The following is a 20,293-nucleotide window of genomic DNA, read 5'->3' as shown; positions in this document are numbered from 1 at the left end:
GTTGGGGGAATGTGTAAATTCCTCAGTTCTCTCTCACTGCAGCAAAAATTTGAAATGGCAGACCAGTGTTACAGCTATGTTACAGCTCAGTTTTAAACAGCAAACCAGTATTTCAGCTCAGTTTTATTTGGCAAGCAAAGGAAAATACATCCTCGAGGCATGAAGGCAGGCCAACATGAAAGAAGAGATGATAAGAGGGGGTCAATTTTGGCTCCTCTTTTCATATATTGTTTTTCCTCCCCCTGAACTTGCCCTATATAAATTGGGCTAGCCAGGGGGACTGTTTGTTTCACCTGAGATTCCCACTCCGGTCCTCAGACCACCCTTTATTCCATTTTTGCAGGCTTCTCCCTTCTTTGTCTTTTAGCCATTGATGTTTTCAACTTCTTTTTCCTAGTCTAACAGGGCCACACAGTGTTGGATACTTCTGAGCACACAGATGTAGATGTAGAATAATAAATGTACTAGTAGTTATCCAGTGCTTCCTCTATTAAATATGCCTATAATATACTATACTATATAAACTATAGCATCATTTCTAGGGATTTACATTATCTTCTTGACAAAAGCAGTTAAAGAAATAACTGTGCTGTGCTTAGTCATTCAGTTGTGTACAACTCTTTGCCACCCCATGGACTGTATAGCCTTCCAGGCTCCTTTGTCCATTGGAATTCTCCAGGCAAGACTACTGGGATGGTTTGCCATGCCCTCCTCCATGGGATCTTCTCAACCCAGGGATCTAACCCAGGTCTCCCACATTACAGGCAGATTCTTTGCCATCTGAGCTACCAGGAAAATCCATTTAATATGAGCCTAATTTCTTCTAGTTAATAGGAAATTAAGCAAATGGCAATTTTTGATAGTCAAGTGATATGTCATGCTTTCACATAATAAAAATCATAGTTCATCAATTTTTTTCTTGTCCAAACTCTGTTAATATTACTACTATTGTTTGGGTTTTTTATTCTCCTTTAGACCCTTCAGGAAATGTGCTTAAATCTCTTTTTATAAGAAAAATAGTCTCCCAAAGAATATGTAAGATAGATTATACATCTGTAAAACATATGTTGTGATAGTTATTTTTGGTATTATCTTTCTTCTTAATGGAAGAATCATGATGATTCATTCGTTGGTTCATTCACTTTACATTCATTCACTTAGCATAGAAAATGTTTAACTATCAAAAAGACAACAGTATCATTTTCCTTCAATTATTTTTTTGACAGGGAGAAGTAGATAATTGGAAAAATATGAAAAAAAAGAGTTTTATGAAAACTATTATAAACACGTGGTAGTTATAATAATGTTGCTCCCGACAGTTCTTTTCAATTCCCTTTTCTTTGGAAACTTGGAAAATTTCCTCCATGCCATTTTACAGTAAGGGTGGATTTTTCAATCATGGTGCTCCATTCTTCCTGGACAAAAACTGGGCACATTTCTCATTCCAGACCAATCTTAACAGTCCTGAAATATTGATCAATATTGTTTCAGAAGGGATACTTAAGACAAGTGGGATCCAGAAAAGTCTTTTGGAGGGTTAAATAAAATATCAAAACAAAGATTATTTATTTATGTGTATGTATGTGTTCTCCTAAAATATTTATGATTACAAAGAAGGAATATAATTAATGTAAATTTATTAGCAATCATTTTCTACAAGAACTTTTTATTATCACAGAGGCGATATTCACCAGGAAACAGAACCTAGTAAGAATGAAAAAAAGAGCTCTCAGCCCCAGGTAATTGCAGCCTCCACCACTTTCGGGCCTAGTAGCCTGAAGCAAAATAAATAAATAAAAAGGTCATGGGTGACCTGTGCTCAGACGTCACCGAGGCCATGATGTATGAAAAGTTCAGTCCTGCGGGGCCTGTGCTGTCCATCTGGGCCTGCCGCTATACGATCACCCGCCGCTCCCTGGGTTATGCCTACGTCAACTTCCAGCAGCCGGCCGACGCTGAGAGGGCCTTGGACACCATGAACTTTTATGTAATTAAGGGAAAGCCGATCCGAATCATGTGGTCTCAGAGGGATCCGTCTCTGAGAAAATCTGGTGTGGGAAACGTCTTCATCAAGAACCTGGACAACTCTATAGATGACAAGGCACTTTATGATACTTTTTCTGCTTTTGGGAACATTATGTCCTGCAAGGTGGTGTGTGATGAAAACGGTTCTAAGGGTTATGCCTTTATCCACTTTGAGACCCAGGAGGCTGCCGACAAGGCCATTGAGAAGATGAACGGCATGCTCCTCAACGACCGCAAAATTTGTGGGCAGATTCAAGTCTCGAAAAGAGCGGGAAGCTGAACTTGGAGCCAAAGCCAAGGAACTCAGCAATGTTTACATCAAAAACTTCGGGGAAAAGGTTGATGATGAGAATCTGAAAGAGCTATTTAGCCAGTTTAGTAAGACCCTAAGTGTCAAGGTGATGAGAGATCCCAGTGGGAAATCCAAAGGCTTTGGCTTTGTGAGTTATGAAAAACACGAGGATGCCAATAAGGCTGTGGAAGAGATGAATGGAAAAGAAATCACTGGGAAGGTCATTTTCGTTGGCTGTGCACAAAAGAAAGTGGAGTGGCAGGCCGAGTTAAAGCGAAAATTTGAACAGCTGAAGCAGGGGAGGATTAGTCGCTATCAGGGGGTGAATCTCTACATTTAAAACTTGGATGAAACCATCGACGACAAGAAGTTAAGGAAAGAGTTTTCTCCTTTTGGATCAATCGCCAGTGCTAAGGTGATGCTGGAGGATGGGAGAAGCAAAGGATTTGGCTTTGTCTGCTTCTCGTCCCCTGAAGAGGCAACCAAAGCAGTCACAGAGATGAATGGATGCATCGTGGGCTCCAAGCCACTGTATGTCGCTCTGGCCCAGAGAAAGGAGGAGAGAAAGGCTCACCTGACCAACCAGTATATGCAGCAGGTGGCTGGGATGAGGGCACTGCCCACCAATGCCATCTTAAATCAGTTCCTGCCTGCAGCTGGGGGCTACTTTGTGCCAGCAGTTCCACAGACTCAGGGAAGACCTCTGTATTACACACCTAACCAGTTAGCACAGATGAGGTCTAATCCACACTTGCAGCAAGGTGGGAGACCTCAAGGCTTCCAAGGAATGCCAAGTGCTATACACCAGTCTGGGCCTCGTCCAGCTCTTCACCATCTGGCTCCAACTGGTAATGCTCCAGCCTCTGGCGGCCTCCCTACTACCACTCAGAGAGTCAGGTCTGAGTGCCCTGACCGCTTGGCTATGGACTTTGGTGGGGCTGGTGCCGCCCAGCAAGGGCTGACTAAAAGCTGCCAGTCTGGAGGTGTTCCTACAGCTGTGCAGAACTTAGCGCCTCGTGCTGCTGTTGCTGCCACTGCTCCTTGGGCTGTTGCACCTTACAAATATGCCTCCAGCATCCGCAGTCCTCACCCTGCCATCCAGCCCCTGCAGGCACCCCCGCCTGCAGTCCATGTTCAGGGGCAGGAGTCGCTGACTGCCTCCATGCTGGCCACAGCAACCCACCCCCGCTCAGGAACAGAAGCAGATGCTGGGTTAACATCTGTTCCCACTTATCCAGACGATGCACTCGAACCTGGCTGGGAAGATAACTGGGATGCTGCTGGAGATCAACAGCTCGGAGTTGCTGCACATGCTGGAGTCTCCCGAGTCTCTCTGCTCCAAGGTGGAGAAGGCTGTGGCGGTCCTTCAGGCTTATCATGCCAAGAAAGAAGCTGCTCAGAAGGTGGACGCTGTTGCTGCTGCTACCTCTTAGACAAGGATGAACCGATTCAAAAGCCAAATAAACTCTCATGGAATTCAGCTCAAGGTTTGAAGACTTCCTAGCTTGTCCTATGGACCTCAACACCAAGAACCCCATTTGCAAATTTATTAGCTCATTTTGTATCAAAAGGTCAATTATGAAGCACCTAGAATTTTTCAATTTAAAGAATGTATTCTCTGGGTTCTGCTATGGCCCAGACAGTGTTAACTTTCTTTTTTTTTTTTCTATTGTGAGTTTTAATTTTTTTTTCCCCCCAAGAAATTGGTTTTATTTGATGTACCCAAGTCTTAAGTTTCTCAATAAAGAAAAAAATCTCCATTAAAAAAAAAAAAAGAATGAAAAAAAGAGAATGGAAACACTAATGAATGAGAAAGAGAGAGAGAAAGAGAGATAACTATTGGCATAATTTGAGCTCCTGGAATCAAATGTAACTAAAGCCAGATTTCTCCACCTACTTCCTAATTACTGGAATCAGCAAATTCCTTTTAAATAATAATAGTACTGCTGTTGCTAAGTCGCTTCAGTCATGTCCGACTCTGTGCAACCCCATAGACGGCAACCCACCAGGCTCCCCCGTCCCTGGGATTCTCCAGGCAAGAACACTGGAGTGGGTTGCCATTTCCTTCTCCAATGCATGAAAGTGAGAAGTGAAAGTGAAGTCGCTCAGTCGTGTCCGACTCTTAGCGACCCCATGGACTGCAGCCTACCAGACTCCTCCATCCATGAGATTTTCCAGGCAAGAGTACTGGAGTGGGTTGCCATATTGAATATTATTGTAGCCGAATGTGAGCAGTAATCTTTCCCTGCTGTCTCAGATGTTTGTATCCAGCCTAAATGTAGAGGACAATGCTTTCAGTTCCAAATCCTCAGGTGAGGTTCTCATCTATTTTACAGACTCCCTAAAAGATCCTCTAACTAATTCAGCCTGCTATCACCCTTTACCCAGAGGATATTTGAAAGAAGAAAAACAGTAAATCTAATTGTCCCATATTTTCCTGTGGCTGAAATAGCACCAAACTTAACCCTATTGTTCAGACAAAAATCCAAAAGTTTTCCTTAGTTTCTCACTTTCCTTAACCTTTACTTCAAATCCTTTGGATCCAATGGCCATACCTTTAAAATATATCTGTAATCAAACTAGTTGTTACCTTTTTTACTTGACAACCAGTCATTAACACCATTATCTCCTTCTCATAAAGAGGAAAAGTTAAATTTTTACATAGCCTCCTACTCCTTTTGCCTCTGTAACTCAGCTTGCTCCTTGCAAAATCTGGATCACATAGGCCATGAATCACACAGTCTCAGAAAGTGGGGACTCACAATACTAGGAACTGGAACTTATCTCACTAACCCTTGTCCTGCTGTTTGCAATCACCCAGCCCTGCAAACTGATTTAATCATGCCTGTATGTGCATAAAAACTCTCTAACCCCTTTGTTGCAGCTCAGAGCTTGGAGTGTCAACTCCTCTGGCCCTGCTGTAATAAACCTGAGTTCTCCAACTCTCTAAGTGTAGTGCTTGGTTTCTCAAGTACTGGTTTCTGCAACATTTCTGGAGGCTTCAGTGAGATTCCAACCATGCCAGCCCCCTGAGTCAATGGACTGGTGGCTCAGTTGGGCTAGAGTGAAGGAACCCTGAGACAAACAAGGAGGTGTTCCACCTGATAGTATTCTGGGTTCTCTTTCAGACTGGTGTTCTGACTTTCTGGATGGCCGAGCCCTGACCAGATTCATTGGAGGGATGGACCAACTCACGAGGAATGGCCACAGGTAAGGTCCTGGGGCCAGTCCCCAGTCAAGTCCTACCCCAACAGGAAGAAGAGGAGACTGATCACCTCCTTGAAGCTCCTAGGAAGGGGGCAACAGTTAAGGAAACCTGGGGGTTTGGGAGGAGGGATGCATTATGATAGCCTATAAATGATTGTCACTGTGTGATTGATGACTGAACACAGTGAGAGAAATTTTTCTTTTTGGAAACTGCACAAAAAAAAATTCTTTTTGCATATGCAGTTAAAAACAACTAGCTTGTTAAAAGGGCTGCTTAAGGAAAAGCTTGAAGTTAACCCTTTCCATGTCCTTGAAATACACAGCCAACTTTGCCTGAGACTTCAGCCTTGGGCAAATTAGAACTTCAAGCAAGAAAAAGAAAAAGGGTGTTAAAGAGATATTTTAAATCTCAAGCAGAAAACAATAAGATCTCTGTCTGTCTGGATTTATGTATACCTCAATGTTACGTCTTTTGCTTTTTTTCTGATAATATTGTTGAAGTTGTGAATGAGTTCTAATTTAATTGGCCTAAAGAAAAGTAAGTGCTTACAAATCAAACAGTTCTAAATACAAGAAAAATTAACCTAAATAAATTTCAGATTCATGTAAACTGGGAAATATTCTATATTAAATACCTAGTATTAATGTCTGCTAATCTAATAAAGAAGTAGGATGTATATTTTTAATAAAGAAGATATAAAAAATAAAATTACATTTTATAAAGGGAAAAAAAAGTAGGTCTGACTTACAAGTGGCTGTTACAGAAAGTGATTAAAACTTTGTGGAAAGTGGACACCGAAAAAAGTTTTGTTCCTGGTTAGGGCTCGGCGGCTGCGATGGACCACACAGAAGCGTGGCTGAGAGGAGCTACCCCTCGCCTAAGGTCGGAGGCAGTGGCCAAGAGGAGCTACCCCATGCCCGAGGTCAGGGGCTGCGGCTGGGAGGAGCTACCCAATGCCAGAGGTCAGGGGCTTCGGAAAGAGGAGCAACCCCAAGTCCAAGGAGCGGTGGCTGCGCAGGCGCAGAAGGGCCGAGAGGAGCTACTCCACAGTCAAGGTCAGGAGGGACGGCTGTGAGGAGATACCCCTCGTCCAAGGTAAGAAGCAGCGGCTGCACTTTGCTGGAGCAGCCGTGAAGAGATACCCCACGTCCAAGGTAAAAGAAACCCAAGTAAGACAGTAGGTGTTGCAAGAGGCATCAGAGGGCAGACACACAAACCATACTCACAGAAAACTAGTCAATCTAATCACACAGACCACAGCCATGTGTAACTCAATGAAATTCAGCCATGTCGTGTTGGGGCCACCCAAGATGGGTGGGTCAAAGTGGAGAGGTCTGACAGAATGTGGTCCACTGGAGAAGGGAATGGCAAACCACTTCAGTATTCTTGCCTTGAGAACCCCATGAACAGCATGAAAAGGCAAAATGATAGGATACTGAAAGAGGAACTCCCCAGGTCAGTAGGTGCCCAATATGCTACTGGAGATCAGTGGAGAAATAACTCCAGAAAGAATGAAGGGATGGAGCCAAAGCAAAAACAGTACCCAGTTGTGGATGTGACTGGTGATAGAAGCAAGGTCTGATACCGTAAAGACCAATATTGCATAGGAACCTGGAATGTTAGGTCCATGAATCAAGGCAATTTGGAAGTGCTCAGACAGGAGATGGCAAGAATGAACGTCAATATTCTAGGAATCAGTGAACTAAAATGGACTGGAATGGGTGAATTTGAATCAGATGACCATTATATATACTACTGTGGGCAGGAATCCCTCAGAAGAAATGGAGTGGCCATCATGGTCAAAAAAAGATTCCAAAATGTAGTACTTAGATGCAATCTCAAAAACGACAGAATGATCTCTGTTCATTTCCAAGGCAAACCATTCAATATCACAGTAATCCAAGTCTATGCCCCAAACAGAAATGCTGAAGAAACTGAAGTTGAATGGTTCTATGAAGACCTACAAGGCCTTTTAGAACTAACAACCAAAAAAAGATGGCCTTTTCATTATAGGGGACTGGAATGCAAAAGTAGGAAGTCAAGAAACACCTGGGGTAACAAGCAAATTTGGCCTTGGAAGACAGAATGAAGCAGGGCAAAGGCTAATAAAGTTTTGCCAAGAAAATGCACTGGTCATAGCAAACACTCTCTTCCAACAACACGAGAGAAGACTCTACACATGGACATCACCAGTTGGTCAACACTGAAATCAGATTGATTATATTCTTTTTTTTTTTTCTAATTTTATTTTATTTTTAAACTTTACATAATTGTATTAGTTTTGCCAAATATCAAAATGAATCCGCCACAGGTATACATGTGTTCCCCATCCCGAACCCTCCTCCCTCCTCCCTCCCCATACCATCCCTCTGGGCCGTCCCAGTGCACCAGCCCCAAGCATCCAGCATCGTGCATCGAACCTGGACTGGCAGCTCGTTTCCTACATGATATTTTACATGTTTCATTGCCATTATATTCTTTGCAGCCAAAAAAGGAGAAGTTCTATGCAGTCAGCAAAACAAGACCGGGAGCTGACTGTGGCTCAGATCATGAACTCCTTATTGCCAAATTCAGACTTGAAGAATGTAGGGAAAACCACTAGACCATTCAGGTATGACCTAAATGAAATTTCTGATGATTATACAGTGGAAGTGAGAGATAGATTTAAGGGACTATATCTGATAGATAGAGTGCCTGATACTATGGATGGAGGTTTGTGACATTGTACAAGAGAAAGGGAGCAAGACCATCCCCATGGAAAAGAAGTGCAAAAAAGCAAAATGGCTGTCTGGGGAGGCCTTACAAATAGCTGTGAAAAGAAGAGAAGCAAAAAGCAAAGGAGAAAAGGAAAGATATTCCTATCTGAATGCAGAGATCCAAAGAATAGCAAGGAGACATAAGAAAGCCTTCCTCGGTGATCAGTGCAAAGAAACAGAGGAAAACAACAAAATGGGAAAGACTAGAGATCTCGTCAAGAAAATTAGAGATACCAAGGGAACATTTCATGCAAAGATGGGCTCGATAAAGGACAGAAATGGTATGGACCTAACAGAAGCAGAAGACATTAAGAAGAGGTGGCAAAAATACACAGAAGAACTGTACAAAAAAGATCTTCACGACCCAGATAATCACGATGGTGTGATCACTGACCTAGAGCCAGACATCCTGGAATGTGAAGTCAAGTGGGCCTTAGAAAGCATAACTACAAACAAAGCTAGTGGAGGTGATGTAATTCGAGTGGAGCTATTTCAAATCCTGAAAGATGATGCTGTGGAAGTGTTGTACTCAATATGCCAGAAAATTTGGAAAACTCAGCAGTGGCCACAGGACTGAAAAAGGTCAGTTTTCATTCCAATCCCAAAGAAAGGCAATGCCAAAGAATGCTCAGACTACTGCACAATTGCATTCATCTCATATGCTAGTAAAGTAATGCTCAAAATTCTCCAAGCCAGGCTTCAGCAGTATGTGAACCAGGAACTTCCAGATGTTCAAGGTGGTTTTAGAAAAGGCAGAGGAACCAGAGATCAAATTGCCAACATCCACTGGATCATCGAAAAAGCAAGAGAGTTGCAGAAACACATCTATTTCTGCTTTATTGACTATGCCAAAGCCTTTGACTGTGTGGATCACAATAAACTGTGGAAAATTCTGAAAGAAATGGGAATACCAGACCACCTGACCTGCCTCTTGAGAAACCGATATGCAGGTCAGGAAGCAACAGTTAGAACTGAACATGAAACAACAGACTGGTTCCAAATAGGAAAAGGAGTATGTCAAGGCTGTATATTGTCACCCTGCTTATTTAACTTCTATGTAGAGTACATCATGAGAAACACTGGGCTGGAAGAAGCACAAGCTGGAATCAAGATTGCCAGGAGAAATATCAATAACCTCAGATATGCAGGTGATGACACCCTTTTGACAGAAAAAGAAGAGGAAGTAAAAAGCCTCTTGATGAAAGTGAAAGTGGGGAGTGAAAAAGTTGGCTTAAAGCTCAACATTCAGAAAACGAAGATCATGGCATCTGGCCCCATCACTTCATGGGAAATAGATGGGGAAGCAGTGGAAACAGTGTCAGACTTTATTTTTGGGGGCTCAAGATCACTGCAGATGGTGACTGCAGCCATGAAATTAAAGGACGCTTACTCCTTGGAAGGAAAGTTATGACCAACCTAGATAGCATATTGAAAAGCAGAGACATTACTTTGCCAACAAAGGTCCGTCTAGTCAAGGCTATGGTTTTCCCAGTGGTCATGTATGGATGTGAGAGTTGGACTGTGAAGAAAGCTGAGTGCTGAAGAATTGATGCTTTTGAACTGTGGTGTTGAAGAAGACTCTTGAGAGCCCCTTGGACTGCAAGGAGGTCCAACCAGTCCATCCTAAAGGAAATCAGTCCTGGGTGTTCTTTGGAAAGACTGATGCTAAAGCTGAAACTCCAGTACTTTGGCCACCTCATGCAAAGAGTTGACTCATTGGAAATGACTCTGATGCTGGGAGGGATTGGGGGCAGGAGGAGAAGGGGACAACAGAGCATGAGATGGCTGGATGGCATCACCGACTCGATGGACATGAGTTTGGGTTAATCCGGGAGTTGGTGATGGACAGGGAGGCCTGGCATGTTGCAATTCATGGGGTCACAAAGAGTCAGACACGACTGAGCAATTGAAATGAACTGAACTGAATTGAACTGAATTGAGGACTGACTAAGTTTTAAATAAATTTAATTAAGTTTACCTAAATGAGTTCTAAGTAAACTGGTACAAAAACTTAAATTTGGCCTTTCTCTCTGCTAAAAGCATATGATTTTTTCAGATGTTGAACTGTTTTTAACTATTGATTTAAGTTTCTTTACCTCTTAATTGATCTGTTCAATATTTACTTTTGAAATCTTTTGTTACCTTTGGCTAAGTAAATAAGTATTATTTCACAGTGACTTATATGATCCTACCTGACTGAGTGTTATAAACCCTTTTGATATTTATCAACAAAAATTCCTAAATAACTTGACTTCTAACTAACTTTTGGATGCTTCAGAGGCCCCTGAGACATTCCAAAGAGCTATTAAGCTACCTGGGTTCATTGGATGTGTTAAATTACATGGGAAGTACTGTTGAAGGGGTGATAAATCTTTTCAGATTTCACTGTATGGCTGATGTTACTAATATAGATATCCTAAAATTATGTGAAATTCATACTGATATGCCCTGATAAAAGATGGTCAAATATAATTCTAGTTATCATATTAAAGTGTTATGACCAGGTTTCTTTGTCAATTGCAATAGAATTAGATTTTAACATGCCTTCTATGGTTTTACTCTCATGCCTTTAGAAGAATTCTGCTAGTTCTTCAAAATTTATGGAAAAGACTTTCTAAGATTAAGCAGAAAAACAAATTTTGTTTCTAACAGTAAGCTGGTACCAGAGAGGAATTTTGTCTTCTCTCTGTTTAGAGAACAAAGTTTTCTTAGAATGCAGCTTTTGATAACAGATTATGAATTTCTTTGCCTCTAAGTAATTTACATTGGTTTTTAAGATCTTTTTGTTACTTTGGTAAAGTAGATAAACATTATTTAATATTCTGGTACATGTAGACAAAGCTCATTCTGCTTCTACAAAAAAATAACTCTTCACAAAAAAGAGTTATTTTCACAAAAAAATAACTCTTGCTACCCTGATGTTCTTAAAACATGGCAAAAGTCTACTCCTAAATCAAGAAATTAAAATGGATAAACAACAGCTGAAAATCAAAGAGCCAGGGCTATGGGAAACCCAAGACAGCCACTTGGCTTTTCCTGGCTCCCTGATAGATCTCATTTTTATTTGATGGGTTAAAACCTTTTCTGGCTACAGTGTTAATGCCCTGACAATGAGTTCTCAAAAAAAAAAAAAAAAAGAAATACTTATATTTCACTGAATATTAAGTTATAGTTTTGTTAATTAGGGTCTCTGCTTACTAAGACTCACTTCTGAAATAGTTCTTGTTATGTTATATTGCTAAAACGTTTAATTAAATTATTAAAAAGGACACTCTAAGATTGTTTCTAAAGCTTATCTCAGTAACCAGTCTTTGGATAAAGGTCAGATGCTCCATGATGCACAACCAGGAGATTAGCACTTGGCCATAATTATTTAACTGAGTCAGATGACCTGGGGTATATTAGACTATACCCAGTGAAAGTTCTTGACTTAAATTCTTGCTTGTGACCTTAAAAATAACTGCCAGCTATATTATTTTCTCTGTAGCTTGTTTCAGAAGATTATTTCTTACATTACCAAATGTGTGACTGAGCCTGTGATAAAATGCTGATATGCAGTTCCATATGAGATCAATAATTGTAATAATGTAGCTCTAGATATAGGAAGAAGCAACAAAAGGAAGTATTTTCCTAGACCAAGAGGCTAATAAGGTAGGTATGGTCCAGAGACCTTTGCTACTTACAAAGCCTGGTCTAGTGACAACCCATTGAGTGGCTTGTCAATGGAATCTTTCTTAGACCTGGGAATGAGCCTTCCTAGCACCGTGGGACACAATGACCATGAAATGCTCCCAAAACATGGTCAAATATGTGGCTATGAAGGGGCCCTGCAGACTGAATGTTGGCCCTTGCCATCTGCCTCTACAAAGACTAAATCATGACCACTACAAGATGCTGACCTTCAATACCCCCTTGAAAAGAGTTCATGGTGGAGACAAAAAATAAGGTACTCTGTGCTCTGGGAAAAAACAAACAAACAAAAAAAACTCAGGTCTTCAGGTAGTCAGATGTTTTCAGGTGAAGATTTTTATGAGTCCAAATTCTTGCATCTTCTCATACCTAGAAGAACACTAATATAAAGAATCAGTATCTGAACCTGGTTCTCTTGGTTAGCCCCTCAGCAGCTTTCCTACATTTAATCTTTGGGCCATATATCTTTACCTTTCTTGTTAAGTTTGTTTCTTCAAATAGTAGTACGACAAGAATATCCCCTATCCAACACCCAGACAATGCTAAAACAAGCTGCTTTATCATTCTGTGGACTCTCATCTCCCTCTGTAAATACACCCTGAGGTCCTCAAGCTATTCTCCCTTTGAGATTTTATATGGGAGACAACTCCCAGTGGGGGAAAAAAAAAAGGTCAAAGGAGACCACCAACAACTAGCTGGCCTGGAGATGTCCCAGCACCTTCAGGCCCTGGAAAAGTCTTCAACTGTATCACCCGAGAAACCTTAGAAAGGACACCATTCCTTTGGGCAATTGGGTTCATCCCTATCAGCCAGGAGATGAAGTATAGGTTAATGATTGGGAAAAAAAAAAAAAAACTTCAGCTAGTTTGGACAGGCCCTCACATAGTTGTCCTGGCAAACCTTATTGCTGTTAGAGTTATAGCTGTCATCCCTTGGATCCACCACACCAGAGTCAAGAAGGCAGAGACTTTCTGTGTTGAGGACACCTGGAAAGCAGTTTGGACCCCACAAACCTCAAGTTCTGGTTTCAAAGACAACAGCCATCATCCACAAAGGACTCAGCCCTGCTGTAGTCACTCCAGAAGCTACTAGTCAACACATGGCAGAAGCTTGAGGATTCTTAAGCCTTGCTCCAGCTATACTCTGGCAGCTGGTTGGTCAATGCACGTTGGAAGCTTGAGGATCTGGCTATCAAAACATCAATGGATTTCATTTTCAACCCTGGCCTCTATCCCTAATCAGTATTATTGCTGTGCTCTTCATTACAGGACCAACTAGACTCCCTGGCTGAGGTGGTTTTACAGAATAGGACAGGGCTAGACCTACTGACAGCTAAAAAGGTAGGACTCTGCCTCTTCCTAAATGAAGAATGCTGCTTTTATGTAAACCAGTCAGAAATAGGGAAATGGCCCAACAGCTAAGGGAACAAATAATAAAAAGGAGAGAGAAACTAGCTAATTCCTGGGGTAATTGGAACAGTATCTAGAGCTGGGCGTCATGGCTTCTCCCTTTAACAGATCCTCTCTTCATGCTCTTTGTGGCATTCTTGTTTGGCCCTTGTATTCTCAATGTTCATGACCTCTAGAATTGAATCCATAAAGTTACAAATGGTAATAGTTTAATATAGTCCCCTTAACGATGGGGAGCTCTAAATGTCCTACCAGAACATGAGATGATGCTTTCTACAGTGAGTGATAGGAGCATCAAGAGAGGGGAATGAAGAGGAAAAGTTAACATTTTACATAACCTCCTGCTCCTCCTGCCTCTGTAACTCAGTTTGCTCTTTGCAAAGTCTGGATCACATAGGCTATATCGTCTCAGAAAGTGGGGACTCACAATACTGGGAACTGGAACCTATCTCATGAACCCTTGTCCTGCTATTTGCAATCACCCAGAACCCTGAAAACCCATTTAATCATGCCTGTCTGTGCATAAAAACTCTGTAACCCCTTTGTTCAGGGCTCAGAGCTTAGAGTGTTAACTCCTCTGGGCCCACCAACATAATAAACCTGAATTCTCCAGCTCTCCGAGTGTGGTGCTTGGTTTCTCGAGTACTGGTTTTTGCAACACTTAGACAACTGAAAATGGCATCAGTTGTACTGTTTCCATTACTGTCATCATCACCCCTACATCCCACCCCATCAATCTGTTTTGCATACATTAATGAGAGTAATCTTTTAGAGTTATATGGTTTTATTCCTCTGCCTACATCTCCCAAAGGACTTCAACTTACATCACATAAAATCCAGTCTCCTTAGTCTACACATCCTTATAATCTGACTATCTCTAGCATTAACCTCTAAATCTGTCCCCCCTTATTTATTATCCTGGAGCACAGGTCTTCTGGTATGCAAAAAATTTTATGCAGAATTTCATGTCCACCCAGAACTTCAGAATATGGGAATCAGGTCTTTGCAAACACAATTAAGGTAAGGATAAAACAGAAATCATTCTGGATTATGCTGAGCCAGTGGAGTGTCAATATGACAGAGTAAAGGATACACAGAGACATAAAGAAGATGGAAGCAGAGATTGGATTGATGTGTCTCAAAGCCAAGGAATATCAAGACTTACTGAACATCACTCGAAAGTGGGAGAGAGGCTTGGGATGGTTTCTCCCTTAGGGCTTCTAGAAGTAACTAACCCTGCTGATACTATAATCTCAAAATTTTGACTTGCTAAACTGTAAGAGAAAACATTTTTACTGTTTTAAGCAACTCCATTTGTAACACTTTATTACAAAAGCTCTTGAGAACCAGTGCTCATGGGATTGACTGGTTAATAATAGAGGTGTCATTGTTCTAGAATGTCTGTTTGAGAAACTAGTATCCTCAACCTCAGCTTCAAGACGGCAGCAGAGGTAGCAGTATTCCTGGAAGACCAGTAGTCAAGGGGACGTTTTTGGAAATTCAGCCTAGAATTTAATTTACCAGGCCTTTCAATATTTGTTCTAAGCTATCCTTTGTATTAAATTCCCTTGTATTAAATCCCTTTCTTTATACATAAGTCTGACTATTGTTGTTTTTTCTTTTAATTTTCAATTGATACTGAATGATATACTCCTCAACCTCCTGATTCCAATTATGAGAATACATTTCTATGGTGTAAGCCACTTTAAGGCAGATCTTTTGTTTCTCACAAGTCAAAAGCATCCTTGAATTAGACATAATATAACATTATAATAGGATGAAGGTAAGAAGATGAGTTTGCTAAAAGGATAATAAATTGATATTTTCTTCTTTAAAACTGGTAGACAATATTAGTTGAACTTAAGAAATGTTGAGTAGGTGCTTTGTAGTCTGAGAAGGGAGAAATAGAAAATTATTACCTTGGAAAATAAACATGAATTTGTTAAAAATATAGTGGATTGCCTGACAATGTTGAGTGTTCTCTTTCACATTCAAACTGCTTGGAACAATTTACATAACTGTGAGACTTTCTCCAGTAATTACTTATCTACTTGAAAGCAAATATGATACAACACATAATTCTATTTAATCAAGGTATTGGTTTACCTAGAAAGAATTACAGAGGGGAAGAGACGCAGGGAAGCTAGGATGAATGGAAAGGAGGGATTGGATGAGAGGGTAATGGACAGTGAAAAAATAATGGGATATACTGAGGGTGCTGAAAAAGAATTGAAGACTATTGCAAGAAGTGAGATTAGAGGAAATGAGTTAAAAAGAAAGTTAAAAAAGGTGATGGTGAGAAAATGAGATGTTTGAAATAAAGAATATTTGTTAGTAACATTAAGATTGTAAACATAGATGAGAATGGTTGAAAGGAGTTAGTAAAATATAAATTAAAGTGAGGAGGTTAAGTAAATGAAAATCCAGAATGATGGATGCATTATGGAAGTTGTAGACACCAAGAGTGATTACTAATAGGGAGGGCACAGAGAGTGAGCTAACTAATAAAACCTTTGGTAAATTAGGGGTATTGATCACAAGGACATTGGGTGGAAGCATAAAACAGTCTGAAAGTATGCATTTCAGAGGTAGCTGGGTTTTTTGTTTTGATTTGGTGGATGACTACAATGAAGAGCCAGGAGCACAGGACACCATATGGCTGGCAAAACAGAACCAGTGCCGGAAGAAAAGCCCTGCCCTTGGAGATTCTTCATGTTTCTGTGACAACAGCAAGAATCTGAGGAGAATTTTCAGAAAGGAGGGTATTGCCACAAGGACAACAAAACCTTCTCAGATAATGGAATTTGTGAGAGGGGCGTCTGCAGTTATCTCATAGACAGTGTGAGAAAACAGGAGGAAAACTGAACCACCACCCTTCAGATTGGAGGGAGTCAAGGTTTGACTAAGATTCCACCACAGAAACTACCCACTCAGGTCCCACATAGAGTTGTCCCCACTGGATACTCTCCTCCTCTCTGCTGGCCTCTTGACTCCACCAGAGCCATGGTAAACTAACCAACATTGACTTTGAGTCACTCAAATGTCCTGTTGGGAATATCTGAACAGGTGTTTTTGCTGTAATTACCTTGCAGAGACTGTTACATATTCCACATCTTTTATTTTTGTCTTTTTCTCCTGGACACAGTATTTCCCAGACTACCCAAGTAAGGTGCGGCCCTGCTCCTGAATCCAGGGCTAATGGAATAGGGAGGTGATTTGTACCATTTCTGGTTATAGTTCATAAATTTTCTACATGACCTTGCAACATCGTGCTTCTCCCCCCCTATTTATTAAGTGTCAGTGCACTAGACAGACTGAGAAGCCACATGTTAAGAATGACAGAGCTTCTGTCATACTGTCTTTGAAGGATTTTACGTCATGGAGGCCCGAATCAACAAGTAACTTTTCATCCACACTAAGTGGTTTTACAAGTCATGCTGGCATCTCTTCCCTGAAGTGGATACCAGAAATGCTAATACAAGTTCCCACTAATTTGCCTCCTCACAGGACTATGTACTGAGGGCTAACTCCTATAAGGAGGCTTCTCAGGTGGTGCCGTGGTAAAGAATCCACCTGCCAATGCAGGAGACATAAGAGGTTTGATCGCAAGGTCAGGAAGACCCCCTGGAGTAGGAAATGGCAACCCTCTCCAGTAGTCTTACCTGGATAATTCCATGGACAGACGAACCTAGCAGGCTACAGTCCATGGGGTCACAAAGAGTTGGACACGACTGAGTAATTGATCATACACACACACACACACACACAGCTACACACACGCACTACAAGAGTGAATGAGTGAAAGCTGCTCAGTCATGTCCGACTCTTTATGATGCCATGGACTATACATACAGTCCATGGAATTCTCCAGGCCAGAATACTGGAGTGGGTAGCATTTCCCTTCTCGAGGAGATCTTCCCAACCGAGAGACTGAACCCAGGTCTCCCACATAGCAGGTGGATTCTTTACCAGCTGAACCACAAGGGAAGCCTGACTAGCTACACGATATTGACTACCAACAAGACACCCTGTTTATTGTTTTATGTCTTTTTCTCTCATTCATGTTTTCTAAAGCACTATTTTCAGATAAAATGATTTTTAAAATGACGAGGAGTAGGTAGTGATAGCTTACAGGGAATGGTGTCAGATTCATGATTTTCAAAGAAGATTTAGTTTTGGGACCAGGGACCAGGCTTTATCACTCAAGAGCTTTTGTGTAACAGAGTTTTATTAAAGTGAAAAAGGGACAGAGAAAGCTTCTGACATAGACATCAGAAGGGAAACAGAGAATGCCCCCATCACTACTGTTACCAAGAGAGTTATATACTTTTTTAATTAGTTATTACAGTAAATCAAAAGAATATCTCAAGGTTGTAAAAATTTTACCAGACCCACTTCCACAATTTACATTTTAGGATAACAGGATTAGAACTTAACAATAGAAAGATCCTAGCAAATTCACTCCTATAATATACATTCTAAGATATCAAGATAAGTCAGAAGGTTTCCAGGAAGGTTTTCAGGAAGATGTCCTTTCCATTATAGGGGACTGGAATGTAAAAGTAGGAAGTCAAGAAATATCTGGAGTAACAGGTAAATTTGGCCTTGGAATACAGAATGAAGCAGGGCAAAGGCTAATAAGAGTTTTGCCAAAAGAGCAAACTGGTCATAGCAAACACCATCTTCCAACAACACAAGAGAAGACTCTACACATGGACATCAAAATGGTATGTCAATACCATGGTGATCAATAATGAAATCATATTGATTATATTCTTTGTAGCAAAAGATGGAGAAACTCTATACAGTCAGCAAAAACAAGACTGGAAGCAGAGTGTGGCTCAGATCATGAACTCCTTATTGCCAAATTCAGACTTAAATTGAAGAAAGTAGGGAAAGCCACTAGACCATTCAGGTATAACCTGAATCAAATCCCTTACGAGTATAAAGTGGAAGTGAGAAATAGATTCAAGGGATTAGATCTGATAGACAGAGTACCTGAAGAATTATGGACAGAGGTTCATGACATTGTACAGGAGGCAGGGATCAAGACCATCCCCAAGAAAAAGTACCAGAAAAAGGCAAAATGGTTGTCTGAGAAGACCTTACAAATAGCTGTGAAAAGAAGAGAAGCAAAAGGCAAAGGAGAAAGAGAAAGATATCCCCATTTGAATGCAGAGTTCCAAAGAATAGCAAGGAGAGACAGGAAAGCCTTCCTCAGGGATCAATGCAAAGAAATAGAGGAAAACAATAGAATGGGAAAGACTAGAGATCTCTTCAAGAAAATTAGAGATACCAAGAGAACTTTCATGGAAAGATAAGGACAGAATGATATGAACAATAAAGGACAGAAATGATATGAACCTAACAGAAGCAAAAGATATTAAGAAGAGGTGTCAAGAATACACAGAAGAACTATACAAAAAAGATCTTCACGACCCAGATAATCACAATGATATGATCACTCACCCAGAGCCAGACATCCTGGAATGGAAGTCGAGTGGGCTTTAGGAAGCATCACTATAAACAAAGCTAGTGGAGGTGATGGAATTCCAGTGGAGCTGTTTCAAATCCTGAAAGATGATGCTGTGAAAGTGCTGCACTCAATATGCCAGAAAATTTGGAAAACTCAGCAGTGGCCACAGGACTGCAAAAGGTCAGTTTTCATTCCAATCCCAAAAAAAGGCAATGCGAAAGAATGCTCAAACTACCACACAATTGCACTCATCTCACATAGCAGCAAAATGATGCTCAAAATTCTCCAAACCAAGCTTCAACAATACATGAGCTGTGAACTTCCAGATGTTCAATCTGGTTTTAGAAAAGGCAGAGGAACCAGAGATCAAATTGCCAATGTCCACTGGATCATCGAAAAAGCAAGATAATTCCAGAAAAACATCTATTTCTGCTTTATTGACTATGCCAAAGCCTTTGACTGTGTGGATCACAATAAACTGTGGACAATTCTAAAAGACATGGGAATACCGGACCACCTGACCTGCCTCTTGAGAAATCTGTATGCAGGTCAGGAGGCAACAGTTAGAACTGGACATGGAACAACAGACTGGTTCTAAATAGGAAAAGAAGTATGTCAAGGCTATATATTGTCACCTTGCTTATTTAACTTATATGCAGAGTACATCATGAGAACCACTGAGCTAGATGAAGCATAAACTGGAATCAAGATTGCCAGGAGAAATATCAATAACCTCAGATATGCAGATGACATCACCCTTATGGCAGAAAGTGAAGAAGGACTAAAGAGCCTTTTGATGAAAGTTAAAGAGGAGAGTGAAAAAGTTGGCTTAAAATTCAACATTCAGAAAACTAAGGTCATGGCCTCTGGTCCCATCACTACATGGCAAATAGATGGGGAAGCAGTGGAAACAGTGTCAGACTTTATTTTTTTGGACTCCAAAGTCAGTGCAGATGATGATTGTAGCCATGAAATTAAAAGACGCTTACTCCTTGGAAGAAAAGTTATGACCAACCTAGACAGCATATTAAAAAGCAGAGACATTACTTTGCCGACAAAGGTCCATCTAGTCAAAGCTATGGTTTATCCAATAGTCATGTATGGATGTGAGAGTTGGACTATAAAGAAAGCTAAGTGCCAAAGAACTGATGCTTTTGAACTGTGGTGTTGGAGAAGACTCTTGAGAGTCTTTTGGACTGCAGGTAGATCCAAACAGTCCAATCCAAAGGTGATCAGTCCTAAATATTCATTGGAAGGACTAACTGATGCTGAAACTGATACTTCAGTACTTTGGCCACCTGATGCAAAGATCTGACTCATTTGAAAAGACCCTTATGCTGGGAAAGATTGAAGGTAGGAGGAGAAGGGGACAACAGAGGATGACATTGTTGGATAACATCACTGACTCAATGGACATGAGTTTGAGTAGACTCTGTG

General features: G+C 40.9%; 1 pseudogene; it reads left to right on the top strand.

Moving 5' to 3' along the window:
* The first annotated feature begins 1,804 nt into the window (after positions 1-1,804).
* LOC102279672 (polyadenylate-binding protein 4 pseudogene) lies at positions 1,805-3,919 on the top strand (annotated as a pseudogene).
* Positions 3,920-20,293: the final 16,374 nt, after the last annotated feature.

Source organism: Bos mutus, chromosome 6 (genome assembly GCF_027580195.1).
Source record: "Bos mutus isolate GX-2022 chromosome 6, NWIPB_WYAK_1.1, whole genome shotgun sequence".
Lineage (NCBI taxonomy): Eukaryota > Metazoa > Chordata > Mammalia > Artiodactyla > Bovidae > Bos > Bos mutus.
Note: the sequence above shows the minus strand (reverse complement) of the source record. Positions and strands in the feature narration are given on the sequence as shown.